Consider the following 15,202-nt stretch of genomic DNA (forward strand, 5'->3'; position numbering starts at 1 on the left):
TGCATCTCAGCAGCTACAACCAGAGTAGTTCTTCTTCTTCTGCGGTTGAATGTACGCAACCGGATGTGCCCGGACTAGTGCCCGCACCAGGAGGCCGATCCGCTTCGCAGAGCCCAGGAAAACAATACAACACTATTTTCTCAGCAGTGGCTGAACTGTTTGTTCTGAAACTTTAGGGTTTCATAAACAAGGTAATGACGCAGATACACACACAAACGCAGCGTTAATTGGAGCTTCCGGTCTATGTGGGCTTTAATAAAAAATGGCCCTGCTGTAATGTTAACAACATAAACTTCTCTATCGTCTTTAGATCTCCTCTGCTCCCTTTCACTGCCAGGGACAAAGCAACTGCTGCATTACCATGTACAAACACACATTTTCAACATCCATCATCATTTTTCACAGCACAAACATTAAAATGTGAACCAGACATGGATAATGATGACCTGGACGAACGAGAGTCGTCGCAGACGTAAACATCACCCAACAATTATCTTTACAAACAGAAAAGGCAATTTGAAAGAACGTAATTAGCAAATTGTAGAGAAGGCATTCAAGGATATAATTATACAGCCTGAACCAGGGTCTCTGTTTGTTTCAGCAAGGACATTTTATATCTTTAAGTTCAGTTTTATTTATATATACAGTATACACATGAAGATAGAGTGTGCCGTACAGAGAATTTAAAACCGTAAGAAGGAACTGAACAATAGTAAAACAAAGTTAAAAAATGCAATCCATAATAAATAGTTTAAAGTCCAGTGTGACTGCAGATGGTTGCTACTTCCACACTTCTTTGTTTTTGTTTGAAAACATTCTGCTTTTGAGATGCCGGTCATCCACACTCCCACAGGGTTTTAGAGCCCTGAAAACAGAGCCAGCAGCGTTTTTGATTGAAAACTGCTGCAAAACGGGCTGCGTTTTTAGTATGGATGGCCAAAAACAGAGACCCTTGGAAACAATCACACAGTTTTACATTCTCTCTTCTGATTGGTTCCTATTGGCCATGATGTGACCTTTGCCGATGTGTCTCATCATGTTAAATAACACTCTTTTTGGAGGAAAACAAACAGCCCTAATTGCTAGTGTAGCTACATGGAAACATAGCAAACACAGAACAGCCTGGGTGTACTTGGAGTGGCATGACTCTGAGTCAGTATGTTCATGTGTGTTGTATTCCAGTTGAGGAAGAGCTCAAAAACAAATTTCCCACGTTTTTATTTTATTTATTTATTTATTTAACCAGATAAAAAAGACCCATTGATATCAAGACCTCTTCCACGAGGGTGACCTGGCCAAGAAAGGCAGCAGCACACGTCATAGTTAATAGAGACGGGGAGATAACAGTTACGAAACAAACATTTATATAGAAAAGTGCAAGTAAAAGGAGTTATGGTTGCAGTAATAATTTAAGAACACAGGCAATGGTCGGTCTTTTAAGGTAGAGTGGAATAGTAGTAGTGAAATAAATGTTGATCATTTTAGTTCAGTTTGGAGGATATTCCAAGCAGAGAAACTGAAAGCTTTTTTTCCCATTTCAGACCAAAGCAGGCAGTTACAAAATGGAAAAATTGGAACGTAAGGCATAATGGCTTTTTGTTCTCTGAAGAAAAGTGCATAAATAAGCGGTGCACCATTGTTATTTCCCCGGAAAGAGCAGTGACTTTTGTCTGTCTTTACAGTTACAGTTATATTGCCACCTGTTGACAGCGCAGAGTTTTTCAGAACTTAGCTAATGTGGATTCCGAAGCCGGAGTACCCGGAGAGAACCCACGCACACACGGGGAGAACATGCAAACTCCATGCAGAAAGGCCCTTGGCCCGGGTCTTCTCGCTGCAAGGCGAGAGTGCTAACCACTACACCACCGTGTGGCCCTACACAAACAGTGTCACTGTGAAATAATGTTATAATTGTAATGTTAGTAACAGTCAGTTTTCCTTGTGACATCAATTTTGGACACACAAACATTCAGGGTTATGTTTGCATCGCATGAAACGTGCCATTTTTGAATAATCTTGACTTGTGTATCGTGAGGCATCATCCAGCAACATATCTTTTTTTTGGGTGTAATAAGATTCATCTGTTCAAATTTCTGGCCCACAGTCCACTTCCCAGAACATCTGCTAACACCTGCTTCCAGTATTTTTAGTACTGCAAATTACACTCACACTATCTGTCACAAAAACTGTAATTACAACACATATTTTCCCCCTAAATCATTTAACTGTAGCAGTTACCAACCAACACTAGTGTTTGAAAAGGCGTTTACATGCAGATGAGGACTGATGGCTTAAATGTTCACTGAAACTGGTCTTTTCGCCCCCGCTGTACCTATGCTTTAACATGTATAAATTGGTTCAGTGGGTGCCAGACAGTGACGGATCATAGCAGGTGAAAGGCCTCCTCTCTCTCGCTCTCTCTGAATGCATGACTTGTCACATTCAACACGTTTCTCCCCCCTAATTGCTGTGAGCTGCTTGCATAAAAGCTGCGTTTAATATGAGCATTGATCTGCAGCACAGTTTTGCCTCCAAAGTCATTGTTAAATTGATATGATTATGCAGCCAGAGATCCTAAGAACAGTGCTCCTATTCCACTGGGTGCCTACATTCGCCTGATTGGATGAAACACGCAGTAGAGTGATGCCTTAAATTATTCACACACATGCACACACACACATATACGCTGCTAAATGATGTTTGTAGTGAAGAGTCAGAATATTTTATCACGTCTAAATGGTAGAAGTTGGATAATGAACACGCACAACAATTGGAGAGAAAAAGACTGTTTTTGTTAAATGACTATTTACTGCGGAAAAAAGTGTGACATTTATGTTCATTGTTGACATTGTTTGGGACAATTGGTGGCAGTTATTGGATGCATAGGGGTTATTTATATAGACCACACCTCGATGACCAAATAGGAAGAAAGCCAGCAAGTTTAACCGACATCAACAACTAATTATTACCACAAATAAAGTCTTCTGTGTGTGCTTCAGATCGCCACTCCTGTCTGTGTGTTAATGGAAAATAAAACTAAAGGAAAAATGTTTAAAACTTCCATTACAACATACAAAACTTTACATGACAATATGACTCATCCAGCTGGTCAGAGTAGGATACACAACGACTGTGGAGCCGAAATCACGGGCAGATAATCCTCAACTTGTTGTGCATCGTATGATTTTAAAACCTCAGAAGCAGATTTTGTTTGGTAAGAAAAATGTATTTGAAAACCAACATTTTTATTATGACAGAAAACCGTATTGTCACGGTACAATTCTATCAGTGTGCTATCAAACAGTAGTAAATCAGATCGCAGCAGAATTAATACACGTGTGTAGCAGGCGTGTTAACGGACCTCAGTGTTTGGTGCCATAGGTGTGAGGTGTGATGACACAGTTTGTTTAACATTGCCGTGATCAGAGGAGATTTCATCTTTGAAGCCTCGACTGGAAATGGTTTGACTACATTTGACTAAAATAAACAAAAACACATCCCGCTGGCCGTGTGCCTTGTGTGTGTGTGTGTGTTCTCAACAAAAGCTCGACTCTGAACTCCACAATATAATCAAAATGTATATCATTGCATCAAATGAGGCATTAATGCGTAACATCAATACTTGGTCCTTTGTGGCGTTGTGCTCCGTGTGCGGAATATTGAAATAAATGTCAGTGTCAAAATCCTAATCACACTTACTATAAATAAATAGCCTTTGTTTTGATTAAATGTATTAATTTGGCATTTGTTTCTGACTCACTGCTTTCCTCATTATGCATGAAAGTGTCATCATAAATATTTGTGTGTCTCTATTTGTCATTTCGAGAAGGAATTAATAAGCGGCATAAACCACAAGGAAATCTACACACTCACTGAAACACTGAAACAACTTAGACACACATAGTAGTATTGATAATAGTACTGTTATACACATATGAAGTGTCTTTCCTCTAACTATCTTTGTTACTCATTACTACCAAATAAAGTCAGAAGAAGAGTTGCTAATGGTCTGTATTTATATCGAGCTTTTCTAGTCTTGATGAGCTGCTTTACACAGTTTTGCCATTCACACGCTTCAACGAGCAGGGCCAGGAATTAAACCCGAAACCTTCCAGTTGAAAGACAACTTGCCCCTACCACTGAGCTACCATACTTGACTGTACTACCGTACAGTAAATGTCATATACTTTAAGACTTTTACTCAAGTAATATTATAAAGAGTCACTTCAACTTTTACCAAAGTCGGTTGTGTGTTTGATTCCCAGCTCTGCTACTCTCTGTGTATCCTTGGGCAAGACCTTTAACCCCACATTGCTCCTGATGGCTGTGCCGGCAGCATGTGAATGGATATGAAAGATGTGTGATAGAAAATGCACTGTGCTGTAGGGCTTTTATTTGATAGTAATGAAGAGTAATGGAGATAGTTACGGGGACGTGTATTGGATAAAAGTACAGAATATATTTCGTGGAATGTAGTGGAGTATAAGGACAAGTTGCTAGAAATATAAATAACAAAGTAAAAAAAAAGGTTAAATCCTGCCTTTAAACTGTTTTTTCATCAGTGGGAATGTGCGTAATCGGCGTTCAGTCTCGGGCACAAATGACTCCGCAATGCGTGCAGAATTGAATCAGCTCTGGCTCTGATTGGCATCAGCAGGAACATAAGACCCGGGTGAACACGCTAATTACTCCTTTGTCGGCTCTATTTTTTGCCAGAGGTGCAACGCTACGATGTGCATTCATCTTCTGGCCACTCATGTTTGTAGCTGTCCTTCAAAAATCTGGACAGTGCTCAATGTCATATCAATAACCACCTCAACATTATCACTATAGTGTTATGACTCATTTTGTTGCCTGCGCACGTGTGACATCACAATTCATGCAAGATAACACAAGCTATCACCACAGGGCAGAACAACCACTGGCAATGTGGGGGGATGTTGTTAATTGTATTTTTTCCATGTTTAAAAATCCTGGTTATACCTGCTAATTTTAGTGTGAAAGTGGCAGCATGCATTGATTGTTGCCCTCTCCTCTCCTCTATCTAATTATTCTGTTTACCTTGATATTTGACGGGATTCTACTGTCAGGGCATGAAAATACGCCATCTGCACCAGAGATGAAACAGTTGGTAAAATGATGAAAGTTTAAAGAGTGGATAGAGCTAATGACTTATATATATATGTGTGTGTGTGTATATATTTTATTACTAAACATTATCACATGCTTTAGGGGAAAAGCATCAAAGGCGACATGAAAGTCTATCTCGAAATAACTAGGCAAAATCTGTTTTGATGTTTCTGTGTGTGCGGGGGCGAGCAGAAGAGAATTCATAGCCCGACATGTTTTTTTTTGGCATGCAAATAAATACATGCCTCGCTGAAATAATGTGCACCCATTTGTTACTTTAAACTCCCGCGTCTGCATCCAACGACTTTATTGAAACATCTCAAAGCAAAGGCAGCCTATTTGCCGCACAGTGCGACAGGCGTCCCTCACACGCCATTACACTGGGCCTGTTTATAGCTGAGCTGATATGCTCCTGAGCGCGGCGAATTGCGCGTGCGGCAGGATTAATCGTCGCGCGTTCATAAAATGGTATTCTTCAAATTAGATGGGATAGAAATGAAATGAGCAAATTAGCAGTGCAGAACGGAATAAAATATCTACCAAAAAAAAGAGACGTGTCAGAGCATGTGTAGAGCAATAATAATCAGTCATGAGACAGATTTTATCACCTGGTAATTTAAAACATTTGTAAGCCTGATAAAAAAAAAAGAAAAAAAGAAGGAATGTTTGAACAATGTGAAACAAATTAGGTGTTTCTACAATATTACACCCGATGTGTAGATGGAAGGCAACTATAAAACGTATTAGTGATTGCACATGGGAGCATGGTTAGCCCATGGCAGCGTGATCCTCTTGTGTAATTTGTTTTTGGAGCATAGGTTCAGGGCCATTTGAGCCATTTACAGACTCAGACAGCGTTACATTCCGCACATATTCCTGATGAAAACTACAATTTGAACCCACTCTCACGGTTTATGTGCTACCGTTCCTAGTTATTATCGTAGTGGGCCCTGAACACAATGAAATGGGATAAGGCTAAAGTAAAATGGAGTGTAAAAGGATGGGTTGAATGGTGCAGAGCAAAAGACAAGCAGAGAGAGAGAGAGCTGCCTTCAGAAATGTAATTGAACACAGGAGAGCAGAATGAAACACATAAGAAGACCCCACTATCCATAGGTTAGCTGCTGTTGTTGATGTTTTATTTTGATGCTTTGGACTGTGGGTATTTATACATCCCGGTTCATTGGAGCCGACTATGGTATAGAGCTGAGTGAAGAGTGACTAATGGCTGCAGGCTTGAATCTCATTGTCAGGGAATGAAGCATATTGTTCTTGATGGGTTCACTTAAGGCACTTACCTGTCTGTTGTCTGTCTGTTTGGGGTCTCCACGTGATGCTATCACAGGGTAGCGACACAAGCAAACACACGACAATACACCAGTGGTGGCCCCGTCCATAGAGGGCGCTAGGGCGCCGCCCCACCAGTCTCACATGAAGAAGATAGGAATGCTCTAAAATGATTTGGAAAAACATGTAATGTAAGTAAAATGTAAGTAAACAAGCTACATGTTATACAGTTCTTGATTACCGTGTGTGATCTGCATTCCAGTGTAGTTTAAAAACGTTATGGTCATGTGACGTATTTCCTGTTCCTTTTAAGGCGCACACATCTTTACCATAGACTCTCTCGCTATAGTGACGCATACGCAGGCATGCCCTTGCAATGCAAAAGATAGTCAAATTCTTGGGCACACACTTTAGCGCCCAAAGACCACCCACAGCTGAGTGGACTGGCCCAGATAACCGGATATACTGTAAACCTCTTACTCCAGTAACTACAGGGACATGCTCTCGTGTGCTGCTACACATCTGTCAGTGTGGACACACGTTTTGTCCACAGCAGGGGAGACACGTGGTGACTGAGTCCATCGTGTCTTTAAAAACTTATGTGAACCTCAACCTGGTTTGAATTGACGTCATACTGCCACAGCAAGAGGCAACACTCTGAACAGAGCATCATGTGTGATCTCTAATCGATTGCGTCAGCTGTTTTTCTCTTTTGATTCATGTGGTGCTTTTCTTTTTCTCTCTTTTCATTAAAATACGCCCCCCTAACATTTTTTATCACCAGCCGCCACTGCCATAAACACACAAACACACACATAGTTCAAATAGAGTGACCACTTGTTATGTTTTGCAGGCTATGTTTGAAACAAAGAGGACAAATTATATACGCAAATGTCCTACATTTCTATACCTCCCCCCCAAATAAGGACAGACAATATGATCCAAATCAGGCTTTTCTTCAAATGCCTGCAGCTCCACTAATGGGGTGTAGCGTTTCTCCTGCTCTGATGTGTGAAAATCTATCCTTGTTGGCAATTTAAATGATGCGATGGACAGGAAAGTTGGAAGAGTACACCTGTTCATCTACACCACCTGGCTAAGGCCACCTGGAGGTAATGACTCACACTGTTTACGCTGTGTGGGTGTATACGTGTACAGAGGATTGTTTCGCCTGTGTGCTAATTCTGAATTTGCTGAATAAAACTTAAAGATGGAGCCTCTCTCTCTCTCTCTCTCTCCCTCTCTCTCTCTCTCTCTCTCTCTCTCTCTCTCTCTTTCAGAACCTATCAGGGAATCATTTGGTGTTTTTATCGATCACCTTGATCACCAGTTTAATGTCAGCTTCCTCTTTATGTGCTACTTTCGTTTGCCGCTATTTTAATTATATTTTGTTTTGTATCACATTAATTCCCTTTCCTGAAATAAAAAATAAATAACAAAATACATTTAAGTATCCTCAAGCTGATTAAAGACAAAAAAAAAGTAGATAGCCTACAGCTTTTCAAAAAAAGGCTCCAGTTTGTCTGCCTTGTTGTCCCCACCTCTGTTCATACCTGTGAAATGATGTTTGGCAGCGTATGCAAGGCGCTATCACAACAGCCAGAGTGACAGTGAGGTCTAATCAGATGAGGAATCCAGATAACCTCGTCAACACTATCCTCCCTCTCTGACACAGCTACCAGAGCCCCAGGCTGGAGAGACTAACTTAACTGTGCTCAGTCGCATCCTGAGCTAAAGTCGGTATTATAATATATGTATAATATGTATAATATATGTATATCGGAGCCTTTTGAGCAGATCGGGCTGTAAACTGACCGACGATTACTTAAGCGTTGGTGAAAATATTGGAAACGAATGAACACGAGTAAAAGTTAAAGTGAGAAAAACAAAACAGAGAGAAAAGTTTAAAGTTAATTAAATGATGTCAGTAACCTTGTTTCTATTCAAATGCATGGTTGCACATCTTTGAGTGTGGTTCTGCCGCCGATGTCTTCCAGTTAAAAATGAGTTTTATTTTTTTTCCTCTCCACTGATGCCGAGTGCTTGCTCACTGAATGTAAAGTGTCTTGACACCATGAGTGTTGTGATTTGGCACTGTGCAGAGGGAGATTGATTTGATGCATGGCACATTTTCAAAAGAAATGTGATAAAAATAAGAAAATACTCTTGATAATTGATGTGTATTTTCATCCACTGAGTGAAAGTGAATACTGTGAGTTAAGCACAGTAGTAAAAGTAATGGATCACAATAAGGATAATACGGTGCAACTTGATGACACAAAGCACCAGTGTATGATAATATATTGTTGCTTTTCATTCATGCGTCCGTCTGTTATTGCAGTGTTTATCTTTTGTGAACGATGCTGCCGCTTTCAGACCACAAAATGGTAAATGACAGTTACCCAAATACCAATAAGTGTTAGAGTGATGAGAGCGTTCCAGTGACAATGAGAGAAACCATGTGGAGAATGCACTTATTTCGCCATTAGATCTCATATCGTCTCAGTATCTATAATTGAATCACTGAAGCACCGTTGGCATTTGGTTGGTGAGGAGGCCCCTAAACGCGTCAATTGAGGAAAACATAGCACTTGTCCTTATGACATCAGGAATATTGATGAAGCGCGTGGATGAGCAGAACACTGCACCTGCTCCACAGTGAGCACCTGCACTATGTCATTACTGAATGTACTTATTCATATTTGAGCGAGTGTGTCTGTCTTTGTGTGTCCCTGGTTGTGTTTGAGTTTAAGTACCATCCCTAATGCTAATCTCCCTTCACTCGAGCCAAGGTACTTGGTTGACACAAAGGCACTGTTTGGAATGAAATAAAGCTTTTTACCAGCAGGTTGCAGTGAGTGCTCTGTCCCATTTTCTTCCCTACAGACCGTCACAGCCTTTGATGACAGCCTGCTTGCTAACACACAAATCTGTGCATGTGTGTAGATGCTTGTATTGAATCAGAATATCTGTGGGGTGCATTTTCTTGAGCTGCAAAGTACTGTGGTCGCTCAAGTGTAGTTGGCGGTAATCCATTTTAATTGGAGACAGGACTAGGGTTTGGTCAGCCCAAAGACACACAAAATGTATGTAATTATATGCGTATAATAGGACATATGCGTCTTGGATACATACTCTATATCAGGGGTCTCCTGAAAATAACCAGGGGGCCAGTCAAGTGACAAAAATGTAAAAGAAAAATGGGGGACAAATCATTCTGTATTATAGTCAATAGAAGTAAATATACTTTTATACCAAAATCTATTCGTCAAATGGCCTAAAAGAAGTAGAATCCAAATATCCTTCTGTGTTTTGAGTTGTTGGCACAGCTGCAAACCCAAAAACTGATGACAAAGTGCTCCAAGATTACACATTCTGATAATCCAGATTTTCATTTTTAATTTTAACAGGGTCCTTCATGGGTCATGACCTACCTCACTAGAAAAACCCCATGGAATCTTTATATACACTGACAACCAGCCCTAACACCATATAGTATATTTAAGATCTATGTTGTAGTATAAGGGCCTTTAGCCAAGAATTGAGACATGCAGTTTTCAGCGTTAGTGTTTATGTCACTATGACATTTTGAATTTGCTCTAAATAAACTGCAATTCCTATGGGAACCTTCCAGTGCCTGCAAAATGGAAACTGGAATGAAACATGTAAGGTTATGACCACAAACGCAATACTGTTAGTAGGTAGAATTCATTTAGTCTCCTTTTCTTGGCTGGAACTAAAAAGATAGAGAATACTGGCAGAGTTATTCTTTAATCATTGTTTCTCCTCTGCTAATGTGTAGTCACGTTCCTCGTGTAGCATTTGTCGACCTTCAGGCAGTGTACAATGAATGCACTTAGATTCTGCTGTGATGGAAACAGCATATGTTTCTTTGTGTGTCAGTGTGACACAACTACACAAACCCCAGGAGAGCTGGTAATTGTGTGATCTTTTTTCTTTTTTTTTTCCTTCACATGTCCTCACATGCAGGCCGCGGTGCGAGTGTAGTAGGAGTGATTACACCAGGCAAAGTGAGAAAAAAAGCACTGAAGGTATTAATGCTATATTGCTATATATTAGATAATTACATAGAGGGGAAAATGGACATGGCAGACAGGGAGAAGAGATGGTGCGGGGTGTGTTGGAGAAAAGGGACAGACATGATACAGGAGACGAGAGAGGAAGGGATAAAGGAGAGAGGTGGGAGATGAGGCAGAGGGAGGGGATGGAAGAAAGAGGATTTATTGAGGCTGCAGGGAAGAGCAGTGTGATAGCTCTCTGATGGATTAGTGGAATGCATAAGAAGTGGATTGAAGAGGGGAGGGAGTGAGATAGGAGAAAAAAAGTGACATTTGTGCATCTCCTTGGGGCAACCCTAAACACTGGTGTCATTAATGTAATTTAGAGGAGAGCACTCGCTGAGCAGAGTCCTTTATTTAAATGCCACCTGTGGGTGCTGGAGAGGCAGAAGTCGTGCAAGTGAGCCAAACTGACGGCCACTGGGTGACAAGTCAGATAGCATCAGTGGGATGTTTGAGTTGGAGATAGTGGGAAATTTAGAATGAGGAAATTGCTGTAGCCTGTGGGCAGATCAGAGAAGGGAAGAATAAAAGAAAGTGGTCTTGTATTTACCGAGTACTGACTCCATGTCACCTCAGCTCTGTGGCTGCACAATGTATCTCAAAAGAATCAGAAATCGCAGTACGGCCAAGTACAACGTCCAAATCAAAAGACTCAATGAATACAACATGTGTGATAAACGACATTATGATTCAATTCTCATAACTCTTTTGAAAATTATTTTGTGAGAATAACAGTTCTGAATCTTAATCTTAATCTCAACATTTGTCAAAATAACTGCCAATATACAGTATATAGTCTTCTTTTTTTTTACCATATCATGCAGCTCTTCTGAGCTCTGCTTACTGCAGACCAAGTTAATAATATCAACAGCGAGTGAGTGTGTGTGAGAATCAATTCCTGTAATTCACACACATTTTTTCTTTCAGCTGCTTGTGAAGGAGCTTTGTCTCTCAGCAGCAGCAATGAAAAAAAAACAAAAAAAAAAACCTCTTTGTGTGTTTCAAACCAAATAAATATTTCATACTTCAAATCCAGCAGACATAGGCACAGTTGATATTCTCTCACAATATTGTTTAGCTCCAGTAGTCCTGTCTTATGTGTGTCGGCCAACGCAGTCAAGCTTCTTTGTCCGTCTCTATCTGCTCAGCTCGAAGAGAAACAAAGACTCCAATTAGTCAGGCAATTAGACTCCACTTCTGTGTCCTCTATTCATCCTCCAAATCACATGATAATAGCTATTCTCCATCTTCCATCTTTCATTTGCCCTTCACTTGGGCTTTTTTATCCTCTCCTCTTCTCTGGTATGCAATCATGCCTCAGTGATATGTACTGTTATCTGGTTTTTTTCCTACAAGATACAGAAGGTATGGCACTGTATAATTCCCTTTCTGTTTCTGCTGTTCATTTCTTCTTCTATTAATAATTCCCGGCAGACTGTAAACTGAGAGGTGTTATGCTGCCCTCCACAGTTCGAAGCTCTCAACCACAGCTCAAAGTTCTCTACCACAGTTCTTCCCATCCTCCCATCCCCCCAGTCTCATCCCCCATCCTTCCTCCTCCGCCTCCTCCTCCTCTTCTTCTTCTTTTTCCTCTTCTAATAATAATTTCTGGCAGGCTGTACATCGAGCGGCGCAATGTTGCCCTGCCTTCAACATATTTGCTATCGCTCCTACTATCTTCCTTCCTGCCTGCCTCTTTACCACTTACAGCCAGAGCTTGCCATCCATGTCATCCATCATAGGACGACTGATGTGATGACCCCTGTAACCCCCACACACACACACACTTAACTACACCACATTAGCACACTGCATTGACTTCCTTTCATTTGGATAGCCTCAACAAAGTGTTATCCCTCACCTAAACCATAACTACACAAACCTTAACCTAAAGACAATGCAATTCTCAGCCCTAAAATGAACAGAAAAAACACCTCTTTCTCTTTCCCTCTCTCTGTCTTCTACGGAGCTCCAGACATGACATGGGGGGAAAAAAACTCTTTTGTGGCCACGAAATACTAATTAGTTCCCACGAAATAGGTATAATGTCCATCCATCCATCTTCTACCACTTTATCCTCCACACGAAGGTCCCGGGGGGGCACTCTGCCAATCTCAGCTGACTTATGTGCACATTATATCTATTCCGTGGGAACTAATTAGTATTTTGTGGCCACAAATCAGTTTTTTTCCTCCATGTCATGTCTGGGGCTCTGCGGTCTTCATCTTTCTCCACAGATTTTAATCGAGGACTTTTGGACACAGCAATCTCAAATTCCAAATTCCCCTCACACCTCTATTGCATTCATCGTATCTGTCTTCTGTGTCTGTATTTGGACAGTTTATGATTCATTTCCAACTTTTATTTCACCAAAGAATATCCATCATCTTGACACCAACCTGAAAACAAAAGCAAGACGTGCATGCGAAGATGTGATTCATTAATTATTTTATTTTTTTAAAGCAATAAATACAAGAGCAGACAACTGCAGACTCAGTCTCACGTGACTAAGCACATGTGAATAGGACTTGATTGTCAGCCCTCTTCCTCTGTTTATGAATCTCAGTGTGTCATGATCCTTCTGTTTGCCTCAGTATGTGCACATGCATGCACAGACACACTGTGTGCACACATATTTTGTCTCATCTGCCATGAAATAACATTTTTGACAGCGAGAGGAATGAAAGGTCCTCACATATTGACAGAGGATGTATTTTGTGAGTTTTGAGTGTGAGCCGTGATTGTGTTTTGAACGTGTAGTCCTCTATGTCTGTTGTCATATATCTGCCTGACTCAGACACACACCGTGGTGGCAGACTGCATCCTCTCAGACATTAGATTATCCCCCTGATGGAGTCAGATTATGGTCTGAAATAGACAACCTGATGAACGGCCATAGGAAATGTACTAAAACTCTCTAAAAATCATTAGCCTCTGCGGGACAGAAAGATTCAAGACTCAAGCACTTTATCCTTGTGCAGCTCAACAAAATTGCTTCTGTAACAGCCTCAAAATCCCCAAAGCATAAAATTGAATATATATGAACAAAAATAGCACACAACAATTTAAAACCTATTAAAATACCAAATGTTAAGAAAAATATGCCACAAGTTAATCTTGATGTGAATAATGGTGACAGTAAGATTCAAATGTTTCTTTTTGAAAACCAGTTGTGTCTGAATATAGTATTTTCATTTCATTAATACTATTATAATATTCATTAAAGTTTTATACGATCAGTGGCGATTGCTCTCAGACAGCATGGGAAGCTGAGCTTCCTCTAAAAGTCGTCAAATATGTACTGTGTTGTATTTACATCTCAATACAATAACGTTCATTCAGCTCAACGGTGATTGGACAAATGCGTCAAAAACGTCACTTCCACGGAAGCTCAGCTTCTCTTGGAGTGAATGGAGCAGTGGGCGGGCACAGACACTGGGCCTCTGCATGATGATTGGAGGAACTGGCTGAAAGGCGGAGCCAGTTTTTGATTGACAGCGTTGCAGAAACATACATGACATCGGAGCCTTTTCTGACTCAGACCTGTGTGGATTTGTTGAGTGAAGTCTGTAGACAAATACCTGTGTGTTATTTGCTCAGCAATACAGACCATTTTTGTTTCCTTGTTCTAGTTCGTTTGCAGAATATATAACTGGTCCTCAAATGAGTTTCCCCAGTTTCAAAGACCAGCATCCACCACTGCATATAGTCTAATCATTTCTAGTTTCTTTTGAATAAAATCCTCCCTGATGTGAATGTAAAACAAGCATTTAGTTTCTTTCTCGCATGTATGTCTCGGCTCAGAGTTCTGGGTGAGGATTGGCGGTGCGTTTGAAAAGGGCAAGCAGGATGCCAGAAGCTGAAAGTGCCACTTGAGTTCACAGAGTGCCATTTCAGCAGCTGCGTATACAGCGATCTTCCCTAATCATGAGAGAATGACCTTAGCACACTGTCGCCGCTCTCAGGCACCTGCAGTGATTTACTGGTCACAGAACGCTGGACAGCCGGAGGATGTTCCCGTGTTTTTGCTCGGGGCAACATGAGATCATTCCCCCATCAGACCTTGTCCTTCCCATTCAACTCAGTCAACCACATCCACAAACACACACACACACATACACATATGCACTCAGCGACCACTTTATTAGGTATACCAGTTCATCTTGCTCATTAACACAAGTATCCAATTAGCCAAGAACAAAGACTAAAAGTCAGTGCCTTTCCTTTTATCTTTTAGAACAAGCAACTGTCACATTGAGCTCTTTGAACTGCAAAGGACACAAAATTGTATAATGTAGTTTGCGCCTGTACAGCATATGCAATATTTAAACATCAAGCAATAGTAGTGTTTCTGTTTCTCCTGCTTCGCACGACTTTTATTGTGTCATTTTACCTTTTTTTTTTAATTCAAAACAAAGACTTCAAAGAAGAAGAGCTTGTGTTTGTTTCAAGAGACGAACTGGAGGCAAGAAAGAGCCTCGGTGACAAACACATAAAGTTGTACATTTCCAGGCTGCAGCAAACAAAATTAACATAATGACAATTATGTGAATGGCATTTTTCGATACAGTGCCATTTTATCCTTGAAGCAGTAGGTTGTCTATGCATGGAAAAGACTGCCTGTGCACATAGATGTGTATCGTACATGTGCACACACAACACACGAGTTTTGTTCCCCTGCCACACACAGTGCGCGGTCTATT

General features: G+C 40.7%; 1 protein-coding gene across 1 annotated transcript in view; it reads left to right on the forward strand.

Moving 5' to 3' along the window:
• The window catches only part of b4galnt4a (beta-1,4-N-acetyl-galactosaminyl transferase 4a), a 151,547-nt gene that overhangs the window by 112,163 nt on the left and 24,182 nt on the right, over window positions 1-15,202 (forward strand). The gene's annotated exons all lie outside the window — the stretch shown is intronic.

The sequence above is a fragment of the Solea senegalensis genome, linkage group LG10 (assembly GCF_019176455.1).
Source record: "Solea senegalensis isolate Sse05_10M linkage group LG10, IFAPA_SoseM_1, whole genome shotgun sequence".
Taxonomy (NCBI): domain Eukaryota; kingdom Metazoa; phylum Chordata; class Actinopteri; order Pleuronectiformes; family Soleidae; genus Solea; species Solea senegalensis.